Below are 20547 nucleotides of genomic sequence, written 5' to 3'. Positions count from 1 at the left end.
TCTCCCTCCCTTACCCCCTCTCCCTAAGAATAAATAAAATCTTTTTTTTTTTAAACCTAATCTTTATGGTTATTGTTTTCATGCCCTGCTTAGTAAGGCCTTTCCTACTCCAAGATTATATCAATATTCACCTATATTTTTCTCTGGTACTTCTGGTTTCATTTTTATGTGAAATCTTTCTATAGACTAATAATTTAATGTATGGTTTGAGGTAAATCTCTAGTTTTCTTTACTTTTAATGATTAGCTAGTTGTTCCAATACTATGTATTAAATAACCATCTTTCCCCAATGAAATAAAATGTGACTTAAGTTCTTACATATTCTTAAATTTATTTCTGGACCTCCATCTCTGTTTTGCTTGTTCATTTATTTGTCTATACCCTTACCAATACCCATCTGGGAGAATTTAGAAAATGGATCAGTAGACGAAGGGCAGAAAACAAGAAGTTTACTTTCTGGAGAAATGGGCTCAGAACAGTTCTGGACTCAGAGACACAAGGTCCAGATGAGGATGCCTCTCCATTAACCTTAAGAAGTGGAGAACATACCATTCAGGATACACAGTACCACCACTAATCCTATGCTACCCCCCCTCTCATTTATCTCCCTCCCCATTTCCTACTTCTCTTTCCCTCAAAGAATATCCTATCGGTCTAGGTGTTTAATGATATCAGAAGGATATCTGGTTAGTCATGATAAATTTAACTTACATGCTTATCTCCACACACACACCCCAAACCCTTAAAAGAGCTTAAAGATGAAGTTGAGGGAATTTTTTTCAGGAGGTAGAACAAAAAGATAAAGAAATTATTGCGGGTAAAGGAAAAATAAAATTAATGGGTCAGTCCAGGAGGTCCAATACTTAACTAATTGGAGTTCAAGAAAGAGGGAAGAGATAAAATGGAGGGAATAAAGTGGTAGTCTACATCCCAAAATGGTGAGATATCCCTCCAATTCCCTGCCACCAACTTAGTTCCAGAATGCTAATAGCTAATCTCCAAGGTCAAGAGATTGGAGGATTCTTTTCTGGGGAAAGTGACTGCATTAAGAGAAAGTATCTAAGGTAACCAAATCTGTTTCATTTTAGTTACAATAATTTAATTTCCAAAGGCTCTTTCATGTTCTTTATACTTGTTCATTTTTCATAGCATCTTGTTTTTATTTCATTGATGTAACATCTCTTTTATCTTTGAGGAGATAAAATTTTATTCTGATATCTGAATGGCCTCCATCTTCTCCATGTTCCTTTTTACTAACTCAGATTTCTGGCCCTTGTGTTAGAGACTTTTCAGAGTCATCCATGAGTATCTGTATTTACGAGCGAGGCACTAAAATGGTGACTGGAAACTCTTTGTGCACCAGTAGGTCTTAGAGACTAGTGGACATTGCTGAATGGTGATCAGGAAGCAAGCTGGCATTTCCACCGTGAGACCCCCCAATTGCCAGTATTTTCAGTACCTATAACCGGAAAGGATGAAATTATCAAACAATAATACAACACAATTCTTCTGGATTTCCAGATTGAAACAGCCCACCAAGATACATTATAATGAAATTTCAGAAAACCAGAGATACTAAAACTGTCCTAAGAGAAAAAAGGTCATAATCAAAGGATCAAAAATCAAAATAGCATGGGACTTCTCAATAGAACAAAAGAAACTGGAAGACAGTGAACCAATTAATTAATGCCTCCTGGGGAAATTCTGAGGAAAAGGATCCTCCTTTCAGAACTTATCAAGCAACCAAACTATTATTCAAGAGTGAGAGTAGAATAAAAATATTTCCAGACACTCAAGATCTCAAAATATTAGCCTTCCATGGAGCCTTTCTCAGGAAGCTGCTGGAGATTACACTTCCACTAGGGTAGCTGTACAGTAGGCCAGGGGCGCAACCCAAAGCAGGTGGAACAAGAGGGCAGAGGAAGTTGGAAAATAAAAATGAAGATTGCCACCCTTGTAACCACACTGAGAGGTGACTTTACAGGAATAATAAACAACAAAAAGAGATAATCCTTAACTCCAGGAAAAATAAGAAGTTGCACAAGAAATATATTTACACTAAGTTATATGGCTCATCTGTAGACACGGTGTTATCACAGTGACAAATAACCAATACCGCATGTTAGGGAACATCAAAGCTGTGGGGGAGGGAGAGTGTAAGAGAGCCAAATTCTTACTTTTCATAGTAGGAAGTCAGTAGTTAATATTAGCTGTTAATGTCTAAAATTAATAAAAACATAAAAATAGTATAACCACATTATTTATATAAAAGGAAATAAACACTAGAGGCAGAGGCTAATGGAATTGAAATTGCTGTCTCTGGAGAATGGGTCGCTGTTTTGGCGACCAGTTCTGAAGTGGTTCTATTTGGTGTTTAGAATTCTGTCCATCCATTACTCTGAAACAAATGAAATTACAGTAGTCCCTTGCTATATCATGGTTCACTTATCGCGGCCTCACTGTATCGCGGGGATTTTTAAAAATATTATATTTAATTATTTATCGCGGATTTTTTACTATATCGCGGGATTTTGCGGTACTGTATACATATGTTGTTAAAGTTACCTAGGTTTAAGAGTGTAGAATAAATGTAAGGTTCCTACTTCGCAGGGAGGAGGCGGTCTGGAACGTAATACCTGCGATAAGTGAGGGATCACTGTAAATCAATACCCAATAGAGTAAAGACAGTTTCTTCTACAAATGATATTGTGAAACTTGGGTAGATATATGTAGAAAAAATGAAACTAGACCACTTTCTTACACCGTATACAAGAATAAACTCAAAATATATTAAAAACTTAAATGTAAGACCTGAAACCATGAAATTCCTAGAAGAAAATAAAGGCAATAAACTCTTTGATATCATTCTTAGCAATTTTTTTGGTATATGTCTCCTCAGGGGAAACAAAAGAAAAAATAAATGAATGAAACTATATCAAACTAAAAAGTTTTCTCATAGCAGAAGAAACCATCAATAAAATGAAAAGACAACCTACTACGTGGAAGAAGATATTTGCCAATGATACATCTGATAAGGAGTCAATACCCCCAAAATGTAAATAACTCATACAACTTAACACCAAAAACAATGTTTAAAAAAATGGGCAGAGAACCAGAATAGACAGTTCTTCAAAGAGGATATACAGATGTCTGATAGACTTATGAAAAGATGCTCAATGTCACTAGTCATAAGAGAAATGCAAACTCAGATCCCAATGAGGTCACCTCACATCTGTCCGAATAGCTATCAACAATAAATCAACAAACAAGTATTGCGAGGATGTGGAGAAAAGGGAACCCTTGTGCACTGTTAGTGGGAATGCAAATTGGTGCAGCCACTGTGGAAAACAGTATGGAGGTTCCTCAAAAATAGAACTACCGTATGACCCAGCAATCCCATTTCTGGATATTTATCCAAAGAAATTCAAAACACTAAGTTGAAAAGGTAAATGCATCCCTATGTTCATTAAAGCATTGTTTACAATAGCCAATATATGGAAGCAACCTAAGTGTTCATTGATAGAGGAATGAATAAAGAAGATTTGGTACATATATGTAATGTTTGACCATTAAAAAAAATAAAATCTTACTATTTGTGACAACATGAATGGACCTAGAGGGTATTATGCTGAGTGAAATAAGACAGTCAGAAAGATAAATACCATATGATTTCACTTACATGTGGAATCTAAAAAAAAAAATAAACAAACAAAGAAAACAGAAACAGACTCACAGATTCAGAGAACAAACTGATGGTTGCCAGATAGGAATGGGGATTGGGGGCTGCGTGAAAAAGGTGGAGGAATTAAGAAGTAGAAATTGGCAGTTACAAAATAGTCATGAGGCTGTAAAGTACAGCTGAGGAAATGTCAATAATATTATAACAACTATGTATGGTGTCAGGCAGGTACTAGACTTATGGGGGGGAATCACTTTGTAAATTACGTAAATGTCTAACCATTATGCTATACACCTGAAACTAATATAATATTGAATGTCAATTGCAATTGAAAAAATTTTTAAATAACATTTTGAGAAAGGAAAAAAAACTTAAAAGCAAGCAAGCTTGCAGAGGAGGCTCCTGATGGTGGGCGTGGATGCCGGGCAAAGGTGTTCTGCCTGCCTCAGAGATCGCTCTGTTCCCAAAGAGCTGAACGTCCCCAGGGTGCAGAGGACACCTGGTATGGGAGGGGCTCAGGGCCCTCCTACCTTTTCTTGTAAGCAGTCTGTTCATGGAATGAAAATGGGTATATGAGCTCAAAAATGGGTCCGGTTTCCTTAATGCAGTTGCAACACTATGCACTTTAAAAGTGTAGAGATGTTGCTGAGACTCTGGCATTACATTTCTCTCAGATCTTGCACAGTGTTGGGCGATTCCTCATTTCCCTACTTTGTCAGCTGTTTTATCGAGAAGTTGAGAGATAGCAAGGGGCTACTAGGCAGCCACTGTTTCAAAAAATTGGTTGATTGATTCATTGATTGATTTTAGAGAGGAAGGAAGAGAGAGAGAGACCAGCCTTGTTTTGGAGCTGGAGCATGTCTTTGTGTGACCCTTTTCATAACACACTTAATGGGGTTGTTTCTACTATGTGGAGTTGAAGGACAAAATACTAGGCTTTTTAAAGGATCAGCATAATTTACACACATGCTATAAATGGAAACTGGATGTGATACATGCTCATTTAGTTAAAGCTACTTCTGCACCAGGAAACTCATTAAATGCCTGTGACAATAACCCACACCTGAGGTAATAGAAGATTAGATCAAAGTTTTTTGTTTGTCTTTGTTTTTGTTTTTTTCTGTGAGAAGAGAAAGACCTGATAGAGCTTTGTGACAGATTAAATGAGATGAAGAAGCAGTGACAAGAGCAGGCCATCTGCCTCTTGAGTCCCTCTTGTCTTCACAGCCTGGACTATCGGGCCCTTTGCGGGCTCTGTCCATGAGGAAGTTTAAGGAGCCCTGGCTCAGTGGCTCGGCCTGTCTTTCAGGCCCACTGGACGCTTCATCCTGCTCCTGGTAGCTAAGCTCTTACCACACACTGGGGGACTTTTTAAAGGCGCAGTGACATTGTGGAAAGAACACTGACTTTGGACATGGTTCATTTTTCATTCTTTCACTTACTGAGACTTCCTAAGTCTCAGTTTCCACATAGGTAAAATGAGGATGAATAAATATCCCCGCCCTACCAGACTGTTTGAGAATTAGAGGAATAGGCTTCAATTTTCTTATGATGGTTCACAGGAAGTTAATGAGATAAATCACCTGTAAGAGAGGGTAAATGGAATCGGGGAAGAAGTGGGAGTGAAACTTTTAGAGTATAACTTTTTTTAAAAAAATTATGTGAACATATTACCTTTTCAAAACAGAAATGAAGCATAAACAAACATTTATCAGATTCCTAATTTCCCATTTATTCAGATATGTTTCTGTGAAAAGTTGAAAGCATGGAGTTACCAGGGAATGACTGTCACCAGACAGCCAGGTACTTCTTTCTACAACAGCCTCAGCAGGCTGTTCAGGAACAGAATCAAATAAACTATCCCTGTAGATTAGGCATTGTAGGCTGCTGAAAGGGAATGGGGACCAGAGACTGGCTACCTCCCATCGGTGAGAATCTTCAAAGTTTGTGAACCCAGAAGTCCTGTCACTCCAGGATAGCTGGACAGTAGGGGATTGTTTCAGCCTAGTGACAAAAATGGTCTTCCTGGGTGGCAGTGAGAACTCTGCTCTGACAGTAAAAAGCTTTGGATCCTGGTGCTGGCAACTCTGTTTAATTTCAGTGGGTCCCTTCCCTCTCTGTGTCTTCTGTTGAATGAAGGAGCAAAACTGCATGATCTTTGAGATGCTTCCAGCTCTGACATACCAGACTATAATGCTAATTTCTAAGCAACAGAAGTTATCATGATGTGATATTTGTAAAGGATTTGCTAGTGGCATTTTTATAGCCAAGGCAAGAGCAGAGCCGTGAATTCCATGATTATATTTTTACCTTTTATTTCCTTTGGTATTAAAGTAACTATCTGAAAGTGATGAGTCACGTGGAGTGTATATTCTGGGAAAAGGAAACTAAAACTTGTTTCAGTTGTATTATTGGCACAATCCTGATGCTGCTTGCCATTGATTTCAGGCTGAGGGCACATCAATGACATTTTATGAATATATGGGACTTTATATGGCTATCAGTGAGTAGGGCCTCAAAGATCATATTGTTTAAATTCTTACAAGACTCAAAATATAAACTTTGGTGCCAAGGAACTCACCTCCTCTTCAAATGTGTTGTTCCATTTTTGTATTGCTCAAATCATTATGAAACTGTTCCTTAGGATGAGCTGAAATCTTGACTTCATATAGCTATTAGTCCTAGCTTTGCTCTCTGTGCTGCAAACTACACTAGTATTCCCTCTGGCCAAGTCTGCAAATTGCTGAAATGTGGATCAGTAATGGACCATGTATGGTTGACTCTTTATAGCATTTAAAAATATCTCAATTAGTTTCCAGCATTAAAACATCATGAAACTTTTTACATAAACCATCTTTGACTTCTCTTGAAAGATCAAAAGATCTGTGTAGTTACCTCCCCAATATGACTTTTTTCTTTTTTAAAAATGATTCGAAGTTCTGTACCAATCCTCATCCCCCTTGGCTCAGCCTATGTGCTTTGGGAAAGGCTGATCCCACCCCCCGGTTCTAGGGCTGGGCATGCAAACTAGTCCTAATTCATCAGCATAGTCTCACCTCTTGTCAGAAATGAGCATCATCTTAGAGACTGGGTTCACTGGAAACAGAATCTGAGATGGAGAGTTGAATGCAGAAGTTTGTTGAGGAATCTTCTTGGGTCATTCACCCATGGGGACATGAAGACAGGGTGAGCATGGAAAGAAGCTGACCACCACAATAGTTGCAATGTAGTAGTTATAACCAAAGCCTCAGCTGGCCCCACCAGGACCTCAAGCATAGTCATGGACCTTCAGAGGTGTCCCAAACTGAAATAAAGGAGCCAGGTATTTGTAGTCTCACATCAATCAGCCAGGCACTGGCGTTGGGAGGGAATGTAAAACCTCTGGGGAAATGGCTTGCTGAGACTGAGAGCAAGAATATTCCCAGCAGCTGAGAGATGTGTGTGTCCCCGCTGAAGAGGGGTCTGAGTGGAGCCCCACAGAATCTACAGACACATGACCCAATCTAGGTTAACAGAGGTTTGCTAGGGCTCCTAAGAAAGAGGCTTCCTGATGGGGTCTTTATGTGTCTGGATATGGGTGAGGAGCCCTAGCCTTTGTTGGCAGCCACCTCACATTGAAGTCAGCTTTGATGGCATTGGTGTTGTGCTGAATCAAACCAACCTTGGACTTTTGTGTGAGTTTTATTGCTTTTCAGTTGTGTTCTAGTTACTTACAAACGAACATACTTTGATCCATTCTGCCAACATGGAGCTGTGTTTTCTGGCAATAACCTGCTGAAAGTAGCAGGTGCCGTCCTTTTAGATGGGTCACTCAGTTTCTGGTTACCTAGTGCCCACTAGGCTTTTAGAAGTGGTAGCAGAGAGCTAAATTCCAACCTTCTAATAGTAAGAAGTCAACAGATAACATCTGAAGTGCAAAAGTCAAGAAATAGCAGCAGAAGCATGTATTTACAAATATGCAGATAAACATCAGGAGAAATAGCTAAAAGACTTGGCAGTAGTTGCCTCTGGGGAGAGCTCTCTGGATGGGATGGAACAAGAGACTGCAGCTAGTGTTGGTTTTTTTTTTTTTTTAATTGATTTTTAGAGAGTGAGAAGAAGGTGGGTGGGTCAGGGCAAGAGAGAGAGAGAGAGAGAGAGAGAGAGAGAGATTTGTTATTCCACTTATTTATGCATTTATTGGACTGGTTGCTTCTTGTGTATGCCCTGCCCCAGGATCGAACCCATAATCTTGGCATATTGGGATGACACTTGAACCAATTGAGTAACCTGGCCAGGGCTGCAGCTGGTTTTTGTGGGAAGCCTCGCAGTGCCCTTTGACTTGAAGCTCTGCATACTGCTGTTGAGAATGCATGCTCTGGGGCATCTGCACTGTGCCTTCCTCTGGCCTTTCTTCTGGGTAGGGGGTTTCCTAAGTGCTGGCTGAATAATCACCTTAAGCTAACCTTTCTCTCTTGATTAACTTATTTGCTCCTCTGCATCTGGGAAACTTCTTTCCCTCCTCCTGATCTGTCCCCTTAAGCTCCACATCCATATTTCTTCCACAGGATGACCTTGGAGCTCCCCTGCCCTATTTAACACTCTATGAGGTCTACAAAAGAGATGGAAACATTTAACAAGTCATAAGAATATATCTCATTCACTTAAGATTATTAGTTATTTTTTCTTTTGTCAGAAGAAACAGGCATTTAATGAGCACCAGCCGTGGGCCATGTTTGATACCAGATGCTAGCATGTGGTTTTGTATTTTAACATCTTTTCGTGGCCTAAAGTTTTTGTTTCCTCAGTTTAAGCATCTATAGAATGTATATAAAGTCATAAAGATCGAATGAGTCAATGTCTGTAAAGCCTTTTTAAAAGTACTTAACATAGTTATTAATTAGCACAACATTTGGATAGCTTTGTGTGTGTGTTTGTGTGTGTATTGTGTGTACTGCCTTTAGGGATAATAAGAAAATACTCCTGTTCTTAAGAATCACCTTTTAGGCGAGACAGACACATTAGCAAAAAGTGCTATTTAATTGTGGTTCCAATGTGATAAGATTTTATATCAGGAATATAATATAAAGAATATGATCAAAGCACTGTAAGAATCCAGATGGGGGAAGGGACAGTTCTTCCTGGGGTGGGGTTGGAAGTGAAGGCCCACAAAGATTTCACCAAGGGAGTGTCATTGTAGGTGGGCTTCAAAGAACACGTATAGTTTTCTAAGTTGACGAAAAGGATATTTCAAGTAGAGAAACTAGCATTGGGCAAAGTCCAAAGAAGTAGCTTTAAAGGAACTAGCATGTGAGGGGAATAAGGACAATGTTTCACTACTTTAAGAACTATAGCTATTGAAAGACCTGGCAAAGAGAACTTCTAGAAAAACCCTCAGGCAGCTTCAAGTCTGGATGGGAAGAACTGTTCATCTAGTACAATGTGCAACCTTTACTTTTTTGTATTTTAATTGTGTTGAAATTCACATAACATAAAATTCACCATTTTAACCATTTTAAAGCATGCAATTCAGTGGCATTTAGTACATGTACAGTGTTGTGCAACCACCACCACTACCTAGTTTCAGAACATGATCACTCCACCTTCTGGCCTCCCCTGTCCCTGACAACTGTGTATCTGCTTTCTGTCTCTATAGATTTGCCTAATCTGGACATTGCATATAAATTGAATGATACAAGCCATAGCATCTTTCAATACTGTTAAAAAGTCAAATGACATCTTAGGAGAATAATTTTAAAAGATCTTAGGGACCCCCTGAAAGAGTATGAGGATCCCTGAGAGGTCTGCAGACCAGACTTTGAGGACTGTTGGTCTAGGTCACCCAAGGCATGGGGCACCAGCTCCTCATTACAGCTTCTGTTCCAGCACAAAGTGACTACCATGTCCCCGTGTGCAATGTGAGGCCTCTCCATCCTGGCATCTCATCTCCCATGAAAACTGTCTGCAAAGTTGAGATCAGTAATATAGTTATGGGTTCACATTTAAACTGTGAAGGAACCAAACAACCAAGCAGGGTCCAATTCTAATTTATTAGTAATAAATCTGAATGTGGTAAAAGAAAACTGTATCACAAACTTATTTCCAATGAAATTCTGATCACTTCCTGCCACTATTATTATTACATTTTATAATCACAGTAATTATCTTCTACCGGTGATGAGGTACGTCATGTGCTTTTGAACATCAAGCAGCAGTGGTGCCATAAATTGCTAGCCCCTTTCTCCTCTCATGATCCCAGCTTATTTCATTCTTCAAGTGTTCTTCTCAGAGAAATTAGCACACTTATTATCCAGCATATTCAAATGCTAATGTGCATGTCATACTGACACTATTATGAAACCCATTTTGCTCTGGAGCTAAAATTATGTTGCCATTCTGTTTGGTGCTAGAGGTTCTGTGCTTGAAACGTGTTTCCTACATGCAAAGACCCAAGGTTATTTCATCTGAACGCTGAGCTGGAATGAGAAGAGTCTGACACTTAATATAGAACCTGTAAGCTAACTGGGGTGAGCAAGTAGAAAGCCTACACATTTTGAATGGACTATCCATCACTGTGGAGACAATCAATATTTGAGCAGACTGACTTTTGGGCATGTTTCACATTGTTCCTCCAGGGTCTCTACTAAACTCTGCCTCTGCAGCTTAAATTGCCAAAATCACAGTTCTGGAAACTGGAAACATTTCTCTCATACTGAGTTGAAATCCGCCAGAATTTTCATTCATTTGTCTTTGCTCTGCCCTCTGGAGATGTCTGCTCTCTGCTCTGTGACTGCTCTTCGAAGATTGAGGAAAAAGACCCTGTCCCCATGGTCTGTTCTTGTAAGGTTTGATTGCCCCAGGTCCTAATATGGTTGCCAGTCCCTTTGTCACTGTGGTCACTCGGTTTGTCAAAGTCTCCCCCCTTTTTAAAGCGAGGTGCTCAGAACCTGAAACTGATCCAGGTGTGGTCTGATCAGTGTGGAAACGAGCAGGTCTCTTTTGAATATGAACACTCTTGTTGGATATGATTCTATTGGTGCTTTCCAAGAGTATGTATAACCTTGTTATCCAGCACTGATTCATGATCAGCTAAAACAACCAAGTCTTCTAAATCATATATTGATATTTAGGCAAATAGCCATTTTCACCCAAATACAGGGTCTGAGATTTATCATCATTACATTTCATCATGTTCAATTTGGCCCAATGCTTTGGCCTGTCATGAGCTCTTTAGTATCCTGAACCAATCCTTCCAATCCACAAATGTATCAATCTATCAACATTCCTCACTTTATATAAATCAAAGTTAAAAAACATCTGACAGAAAAAGACCTCTGGATGGAACCCTTCACTTACTACTAGAGACCCCAAATCAAAGCATTCATTCAACCAATTATAACCCTCCCTCCCCACCCCCAATATACACACTTCCTTCTCAGCTGTTCTTTCTTCTAACTCAAGTTGTCAGGGAGGGAAAACATCAATGAATATTCCACGTTACTAACTGGCTGGTTAAAGTGGCCTGGAAAAGAAACCAAGGGAAGGAAAGGAGGGAGTGAATAAGACCTATTGAAGGTCCAGATGTGCCAGGACAGGATTCTGCGAAGCTACTTTATCCAGGCCCACACACTAGCACAGGTTGGGAGGTAAGAAGGTATGAGCCATTGGAAGAAGTCCAGGGTTCTGCTGTGATGAGAAAGAGGGGAAATCAATAACCAGGAAACAGAAGCAATATTGGAAGATAGCCAATCAGTAAATGAAACTGGAGAGACTAGGCAGAAGAGGAGATAAGCAAGAGTCACAAGGAGAACGAAGCAAAGAATGAGCATGCGTGAGCATTCTCCTCAGGGAGCATGCCCATGCCTTTCCCTTTCCCCTCTTCTTCCCCAAGGTGTGTTTCCTTTGCCTTTCTCTCTCCTAAGCTCCAAGGGCCCTTCTTCTGCCTCTGTGACTTGTTTCCTGAGCCTACACAGCCCAGCTGGCTGACTTCTACTATCTCCGTAACTTTCTAAATAAACTTTCTCTTATTATTTGAAAGAGAGAGAGAAAAGAATGAGCAGGCAGAGAAAAATCTGGGCATGCTCAGTGGGTTGCAGAGCTGTGCTGTCCAATATAGTAGTCACTAGCTAGAGGTGGCTAATGAATAAAAATTAAGTTTAAAAAAAATCAGTGGCTTAGTCACATTAGCCACATTTCAAGTGTTCAATAGCCACATTCAACGAGTGGCTACCATATTGGGTAGAAGAGAAGAACATTTCCATCACTGAAGAAAGTTCTATGGGACAGTTCTTCTCTAGAATACTCTATTTTTCCTTTGCTTTCCTTCAAGACCCAGCTCAAATGCCAGTTCTTCTGGGAATTTGTCCCACAGTGTGTCTGTAACAGTATGCTTTAGGCAACAGAGCATTCGGAGCCATGCAGTTCTTAGTGATAATGCGTGAACCTAGAGAAGACTTAGTATGGAGATTCCAGTACAGCTATTTGTCAATCCTTAACCACGATGTGTTCCTTTTTCTATCTGGGGAAGGCATCCTCCTTGACAACGCAATTAGCTTTGGGGCTAAGGTGTGGGGCAGGAGGGAAGAAGGAAAGCGAAACATTGGCCCAGCTAGCCATATATGCTGAATCCATCTTTGTAGCTGTAAAAATAATTTGGAATAAAAGGATTTGACTTCCTGTCCACAAACATTACATAGGCCATCTTGGCCAGTCAGTCAAGAAGTTGGAATCAAGGTCTGATTTGTTTGATGCAAGATCCTTTGTAATTTTACCTGTGGGCCCTCACTAAATTTTCAGTCTGCCTCTTTCTCTTTTAATTTCCTGTGTCAAAAGCTCTTAGAATTTCTCACAATAAGATCTATCGATTCTATCTCCCAAATCTCTCTAGAATCTGCACCTTCCTTCAATATCTTCAGTTAATTTATCTTCTCTCCTTTCCCACACAGCCCCTGCAGTACCACCTAAATGCTCTAAGAACCTTACCTGATTATGGCATTCTCCTCCCTATAACCCTTCTGTGGCTCCTCATGACATCATTAAGGCCTGCTCCTTGGGCCTCCAACTAGCTTTCTGGTTTCAGGTCTTTCCACTCCCTGGTGTGTAGCACATGCTCCAGCTTTCCCATTACCCAGAATCGAGGTGTCCACTCACATCTCTGTGCCTTTGTACTTGAGGCTCCCCACTGAAATGCACCCCCCCACACACACACATACACACACACTCTTATCTCCCCTGGGGAATTCCTATACTCCTGTTAAGATTCCATTTAAATCTCATCTCCTCTGAGTAGCATACCCTGAGCCCTCAGACAGACTGAAGAAATCCATTATCTGTGACCAAACACTGTGCAGGCTTTGGCATAACACATCCTGTGTATGACACACATGAGTCTATTCCTCCCACTAGACTGCCCAAGGACAGGCAGCACATCTGACTCATCTCTTACCCCCAGTTGCAAGCACAGGACCTGACTCATAACAGGCACTAAAGGCCTGTTGGCATGAGCAACAATCTTTGCCATTATGAGGTTCTACTGTGACTAAAAATGAAGACTATGAGGTTCCTCTGTGTGGTTTGCTGCTGCCATGCTCCTTGGGTGCACCCAGGCTGACAGAGGCCTATGGACAAGTGGCTCTGGTATTTGAGGATGTGGGGAAAGCAAGAGGCCTGCAGCTGTTTCCACTGAAAGCCTCACTGTACACTGACTGCTCCCCCAGCAGACACTGTGACCAGCACAAACTTATTCCTTGCTGTTTTGTTTTTTGTTTGGTTTTATTTAATGAGAGAAAAAGCACAGGACTGACCCCCTTGGAGAATGCTCTTGTAGAGACCCATCTGTGGGTAACTCTCTGGAGGGAATTATGAGCAAGAAGGGGAAACCTCTCAGTAGAATGGAGAGAGATGAAACAATGCTACTCTTATATAGCTGGGGAGGGAATGTAGGAGCTAATAGCAACATTTATTTATGTTTTTAAAAGTATACCATGCCTATGGTTACCAAGACACTTCCATTCCTATCTTCTTTAGTCTGTTACTCACCCTGTGGGGCAAGCAAGGCAGAGCTAGGGTTATTATTTATAGATAAGGAAACAAATATCTGGAGAGGTGAAGTGGCTTGCCCAAGGTCACATTTTGAGCAAAGGTCCATAAAAATGAAGCAAATTTCCTGGGGTCATGCAGTAGTAAACAGAAGTATAACATATGAGGGTTACTTTAAAAATCTCTGCTTCTTTTTCTTTAACTAAATGTTTAAAATAAAAGACATTCTCTAGCAAATTGAGTCTGGAGAGGGCTTTCAGGCATCTCTTGGGAAATTTGACTAGATGACATTAAAGCTATGAAATTCGATGAAACTTAGTGTTTACTCTGTTCCAGACTCATGGAACTCCATAAAGTACAATCATCAGCTTACAAGTAATTTCCAAAATAAATAGCTCTTTTGCTCAGCCCAGAATCTGTCTGATTTACCAAAAAGTCTCCAGCCCACCACTTACTTATTCCATCACCTAGTCATCAATCTATTCTTTCCACCCCTACTCCCTACAACGTGGCAACTCTATTACTTGATCAGTTGTTCATTTCCTCTGTCAGAGATAAGTAGGATTTAGAGCTAGGGTCATAATTTCTCTGTAAGTCTAGAAAGTAGAACTGTCATCATGTATTATTGAGATCTTAATTTAATTCCCACTAAAGGGGAATTAAATGGACTGGCTTGATTAGTGAAGATTCACTCTATTTGTCCCTCCTCAGAGAGATGAGTCAATCTCATTGGGTGCCATATTTGGTGGTGTGATATGGGAATAGAGTTTTCCATAGGTCACAGTAGGTGTGTAATTTTCTGGAAAGAAAAACCTGCCTTGGTGGGATGGACCAAGTTATTTAAGTTTAGTCTGACAAGATTCTCCCAGCCTCCTTGCATGAGAACAAAGTATTGTATACACATCTGAACTGGGTAAAAACAGAAGCTAAGAGCAGCTCTGTGGAAATAGATACCCTACCTATCTCCTGACCCAAGAGTCCATGCTCTGTCCACTGCCCCACACACTCTTCTGGGTAATAGTTGCTTCTATTAGTTAATGTTTTCTGAGAAGTGAAGTGCAGTGCCAAATTTCAATGATAAAGTCTATGAATAATAACATATAACATCCTATTTTTGTTTCGTGAAGAAGTCCCAGGCCCTTCAGATAGAATTATGGGTAATTCTGGGTGTTGTTGGCAGTCGTTGAGAATGGCTATTCTGTCTGGGTTTGTTTTAATTTCTCTCCCCATTACCAAGAACATTCTGACACTTAAGTGTTAGAATAAAATGTGCCCTTACTGATGGGGAGGGAGCTCATTGCAGAGTGCTGGACCAGGCCTGCCACCTTCTTTTCTTTTAGTGGAACATCAGTCTTTGCTACATGACTCCCACACAGGTGTCTGTCATGGCTGAGCCAGGCTGCCTTCCTTGAAATGAGATGAGAGACTAACAATAAATGGTGACAATGCAGAACATAAAGAAGCACAAAGGAAGTCTTCATCCTCACACAGAACTTGCCCAGGATATATGCTGATAAAATCATATCTGAGCCTGTCCTGAGCTCCATCTGTTAAAGGTGCTCAAAGCCACTTAGGAGAATGCCAGGCCAAAAAGACCTGGCAATACAATTTTTTGCCTGCTAAAGTAACTAATTCCTTCCCTCTCCAACTCAGCTAAAAATACAACCAGAGTGTCACTAAAACACACACACACACACACACACACACACACCACATACACACACAAAATACAAAGAGCCTACCATTTGTTGAACAGATTGTGATGGAATAACAATTAGCTAAGTGTTTGCCATGCAAACATCCCCAACTGCTAAATCGCCCAGAGGATGACGTGGAGGGAGAGAGAACACAGTGTCAAAGAATTAGGGAGCAAGCAGGCTGCCTCCAGGGTAAGTGGGAGAGCCAAAGCTCAGGACCTAGTTGACAGGTGAGAATGGTGCAATTGCCATTGATGTCCACCTAGTGGCAGCAATTCTAGACGGAAGCACCTCTACCTTGATTGGTTCAGGTGATGACTACTGAATGTGTACCTTGTAAGGGCTGAGCCATGTGGAAGGTTACAATGCCTCAGTGGTGGTCCCTTTCAGGCAGGGCCTGATCCAAGTTACTGTGACTCTAAACTCCAAGTCCAGGGGATAGAATATGCTGGAAGCAGGGAGTTGAAGTTTCCAAACAAGTGGGACTAAAGCATCATTAGGTTTTAGTACATATTTTATACCACAGTAGCTAAAACTCCAATGGGTGAAGAAACAGCAAAAACAGGAGCTGGTTTTCAACTAGGGATGCCACTGAGAGTATCTGACATGAATAACAGTGGGTCCACGACAGGCTGGGAAGTGGGTTGGGCCTTTTGCTCTGTTCCTTCCAAATTATAAAGCACTCACTGCTAAGGGCAGTTTGGCTTTAGGATAGATTTGAAGGTGATCTAAAAGTTCTGTGAAATGAAAAGAATTCATTGATTAATTACATAGGTCTGCATTTCCCAAGATGCAGCATGTATTTTACTCAGGGAAGTATGGATAATTATAGATGAAAGATTTTATATTTTAATAGTTTGATATTTATTTTAATGTGACTTCAAATTATCATACCACAGACCTGTAATTTCATAGGTGATATTGTTGGTTTTCCATTTATGATGGTGATATAAAATTTTCATTTTTAATATTTTTAGTTGAAATAAGCTTATTTGAAGAAAAATATTAAGTAAATAATAATACAGAAGATGCTACTAAAAGAATATGACAAAAATTACAAACATGGACCATATACAATTGTAAAGTTTGGGAAATACTTCCTTAAGCTAGGGAATGAGGTAGATTGGCATGTAGATGGAAGAATTTGGAACACCAGGTAAGTAAAGGGAAAATGGTGAACTCTTCAGAAGATTTGGTTTCCACTTCCAACTGGCACTGAATCTATGTGACAGTGGCCTCTCTCTGGGTCTCCATTTCCTTGTCGATAAAATAACTCTAATGCCTTCCCTAGTTTTATTATTTAGTAGTCCTGTTTCACTTATTGAGATATGAACAATCATAATAACAGCCAGTGCATTAAGGTCTGCTGTGTGCTGGACGTTTTGCATAGGTCATCATTCTAAATTTGCATAACAGTCATGAAAAGTATGCGTTACAATGTCCATTCTATATGAGGGAAATGAGGCTGGAAGATTTTAAGTAACTCGTCCAAGGTCTTACAGAACCTAATTTGAATAAACTTAGATTTGACTCCAGAGCCTGTGTTTGTTTCCTCTTAGCCTTGCTGTGTCTCAGTAGTTAATTCCTAGTCACCCTTCAAAACTATGCTCAAAATCATCTGTTCCAGAAAGACTTCTTTGACTCCCATCTTTTGGTTTTGAGCCCTTACTCTGGCACTTATGAGCTTATGTGACTTTGGGATGTAACCTACCTTTTTTAAACAATAATTCCTTATCAGTAAAATAGGGATAATATTAGTTGGAGGAACTGAATCAGATAATGTATGCAAAATGTCAGTTAGCAGAGTGGCTAACTTATCCTCACCATCATCATTATCATCTCCAAAGGCTTTGTGATGAAAGCACCCACTCTCTTGATGAGCAGACACAAGGGAAGAACACCAAACAGCCAGGAGGCATGATTAAAGATACTGCGGGTGTTAGAATCAAGGCCAAATAAGGTGGGTAAGTAGCTCTGTTTAATTGGAATATTGGGTATTTTCAGGATAATAATGTTTTAGAGAATATTGGGAAGGTCTCTTTAAATACCAGGCTGAGACTTTTAGTCTTTATTCTACAGGTTACACTGGACCTGTTCAGAGCTACATATAGGGGGATTGTCCTGGCTATTTGTACATGGTGGCATCGGTGGGGGGGGTGAAGGGAGGTGAAAGCAGACAAACCACTTAGGAAGCTTTTCCAATATGTTTAATAAGAAGTTGAGGTCCCTGTCTCAGATGATGGTATGGGACAAAAAAGAAGGGAATGAGCCTGTAGGATGCTGGCAAGATGAACTCACAGAATTGTGTCCAACTGGGTGTGAGATGCAGAGTCAAAGACAATTCTGAAGGCTCAGAACTAGATGACCAGGAGTGTGGTGCACCTGGTCTAGCACAAATAAAGCACAGAGGAGACTGGCTTTAGGGGGGAAATATATTTGCTTTTTGCTAATTTTGAGGTGCAGTGGGGTATTCAGATGATGAATGATATCCAAGAGACCCTTTAAAATATGATCTTAGAACTCAGATATTTATTTAGGAGATATCTGCATAGAGGTGATAGTTAAAGGTATATATTGGATTGATGTCTAAGAAGGGCGAGAGTACAAAGAGAAAAGGATGAGGGCATCCTCCTTGGGAAACCCTCCCCACGTCTAGAGGAATGAAAAAGAAGCCTGTGACAAAGGATGAGGAGGAAGAGAGGTGAAGAACACACTGCCATGGATGCCAACAGCAGAGCAGGTTTCAAGGAGGGTAGATGTTATCAGAGGACTTATGAGCCACAGCAAGGTCAGAGAGAGAAAACTGAGAAGACATCACTGGACTTGGCTCTTAGGAAGCCACTGATGACTTGTGGCAGAAAAACATGTGGAAGAAAAAGTGAGTGCAGTCGTGAAGGAATAACTAAGTGGTGTGGGAAAAAAAGGTAGAATGAGAGTACATTGTTCACGCAGGAAGTTCAGGAATGAAAGGGTAGGGATGTGACAGTGGCCCAATGTGGGAGCAGATTGTTCTTCCCCAGACAAATGACTACTCACTAAGGTTTATCCAGAGGTGCAAAATTGTCTACACATTAAGAAATAGAAGGTACTATTAGTGGAGGAGGCCAGAGGAAAGACTTTGGCACAAACTAGATTGAAAGTCAGGCTACAGCCATTCTAAAGTTCGAGAACATGTTATCTGTATGGGTACAGCAGCATCTGTGTTAGCAGAGACAGACGCATTTATCATGCACCAGCAGACTGTGAGGGAGGGAAAGAAGAAACTCTCCTTCCCCACTTAGGGAAGCAAAGCTAGCCCCACTCTTTGAAAAGAAGTCAACACTTTGAAAAAGCATTTTAGCAAGGAAGGAACACTAAGAAAAAGAAGTGTACAATATCTTCCCTCTTTCGTCTTTTCCACCCAAATGCCCCCAAGGAAAGTGTCCATGTGCATCATTAGAACATGCTAATAATACTATTAACACCTCCCAAGTTCATGGCACCTCTGTCTGCACAATGCTTTTCATTTTATAAAAATCACTCATGATCACTTTTATTCTCATAGAATCCCTGCTAGCTATTACTTTTTACAAGGGGAGAAACAAGATTGGAAAGAATTGAGTGATTTCCCCCAAATTACACAGCCAGGAAATAGGAGAGTCTCTTTTAGTACATGTTTTCATATACTGTTCACCTGGTCTTCACAGTATAACACTCCAGGTATGGAATGACAAACCAAAGTGTAGCAGGACTCTGATCTCCCTGGTTTCAGAGCACTGTAATTTTATCAATATAGCCTAAAACTACATTAGGTCTGGGGCACTTTTATCAGGTCATAATGGTACCTAGTGCTCCCTCTTCATCCCCATTGTAAGGACAAGAGTTCTTCGCAACTTGCTTCCTTCCCTCCCACATCTACCCAGTTCAATCAGGCCTCTGAAATGCACGAGCAAGTCCTCAATACTTAAACCTTCTCCAGATGGGTCAGGAGGAAAGAAAGCAATTCTCTCCTCAACAGGTAGTTTGGGCTAGTCGAAAGAAGGCCAGCCTTGGAGTCGATGGCTTAGGTTCCAGGCTCAAACTACCAGTCTAGCTCTGTGACGTTAGTTAAATCGCTCTGTACTCTGAGTGTGTGTTTTTGTGTGTGTGTGTGTGTGTGTGTGTGTTTAGTTTAAGGTAAAAGTGAGTTTATTAGTGAAGCAGTGAGACAAAGAATGGGCTACTCCACAGACAAAGCAGCCTGAGCAAGCAGTGTCATGATCTGAAAAATGATAATATTTAATAACTATTTCCTAAGTTTACTGCAAGGATCCAGTAAGATCTTTATGAAAGTAGGGCCCCTGTGCTGGGTTTAGTTTTCTTCTGTGGTTGTCTTGAAATTCTTAATTTTTGAAGGAGGACCTCTGCATTTTCATTTTGTGCTGGACCGTGCAAATTATGTAGCTGGTCCTGTCTACGCCCTTGGCCAAACCATTTAACCTCTCAGGGCTCTACAGTCTATATCGAATTGAATTAAATTGTTAGGACAATTTTCAATCCTTCCTCTACCTATTAGCAAAATTTGATACAGTTGATCACTCCCTCCTCCTTGAAACATTTTTCCACTTGGCTTCCAGGACACTACACTTTTCTGGTTTTCCTCTGCTGCTCCTTTGCTGTTTTCTCCCTAACCTGTTAGCATGTCCAGAACAAGACTCCTGATCATCTCTTGCAGTCCTGCTTCTCCCAGTCTCTCTCCTCTGTTCATGGTAACTCCATTCTTCCCATTGCTCAGACCAAAATCTTTGTCATTATTTTTGACTCTTTAATCTTTCACGCAATGTCCAATTTACAAGCTGTTCCAGAGTCTGACCATTTCGCCACCACTGTCACAGTCCAAGTTTCTCGCCTGGATTACTGCAAAACCTAACTCATATCCCTGATTCCACCTCCTCCCCTGTGTTCACCACACAGTTGCCAAAACAATCCTTTAAAAATATAAGCCAGGTCGCATCCCTCCTCTGTTCAAAATCATCCCATGACTATGCATCTCAATCAGAGTAGAAATCCTCACAAGAGGTACCAAGTCACTCCCTCACCTCAGGCCATTTGTTGGTGCCTCTCTGCCAGGGTGCCCTCCCAGATATCAGTCTGGCTGGCCCCTCACTTCCTTCATTTCTACTCAGTTATCTCCCA

Source organism: Furipterus horrens, unplaced genomic scaffold (assembly GCF_987537825.1).
Source record: "Furipterus horrens unplaced genomic scaffold, mFurHor1.1.pri manual_scaffold_4, whole genome shotgun sequence".
Taxonomy (NCBI): Eukaryota; Metazoa; Chordata; class Mammalia; order Chiroptera; family Furipteridae; genus Furipterus; species Furipterus horrens.
This window is presented reverse-complemented; position numbering follows the sequence as displayed.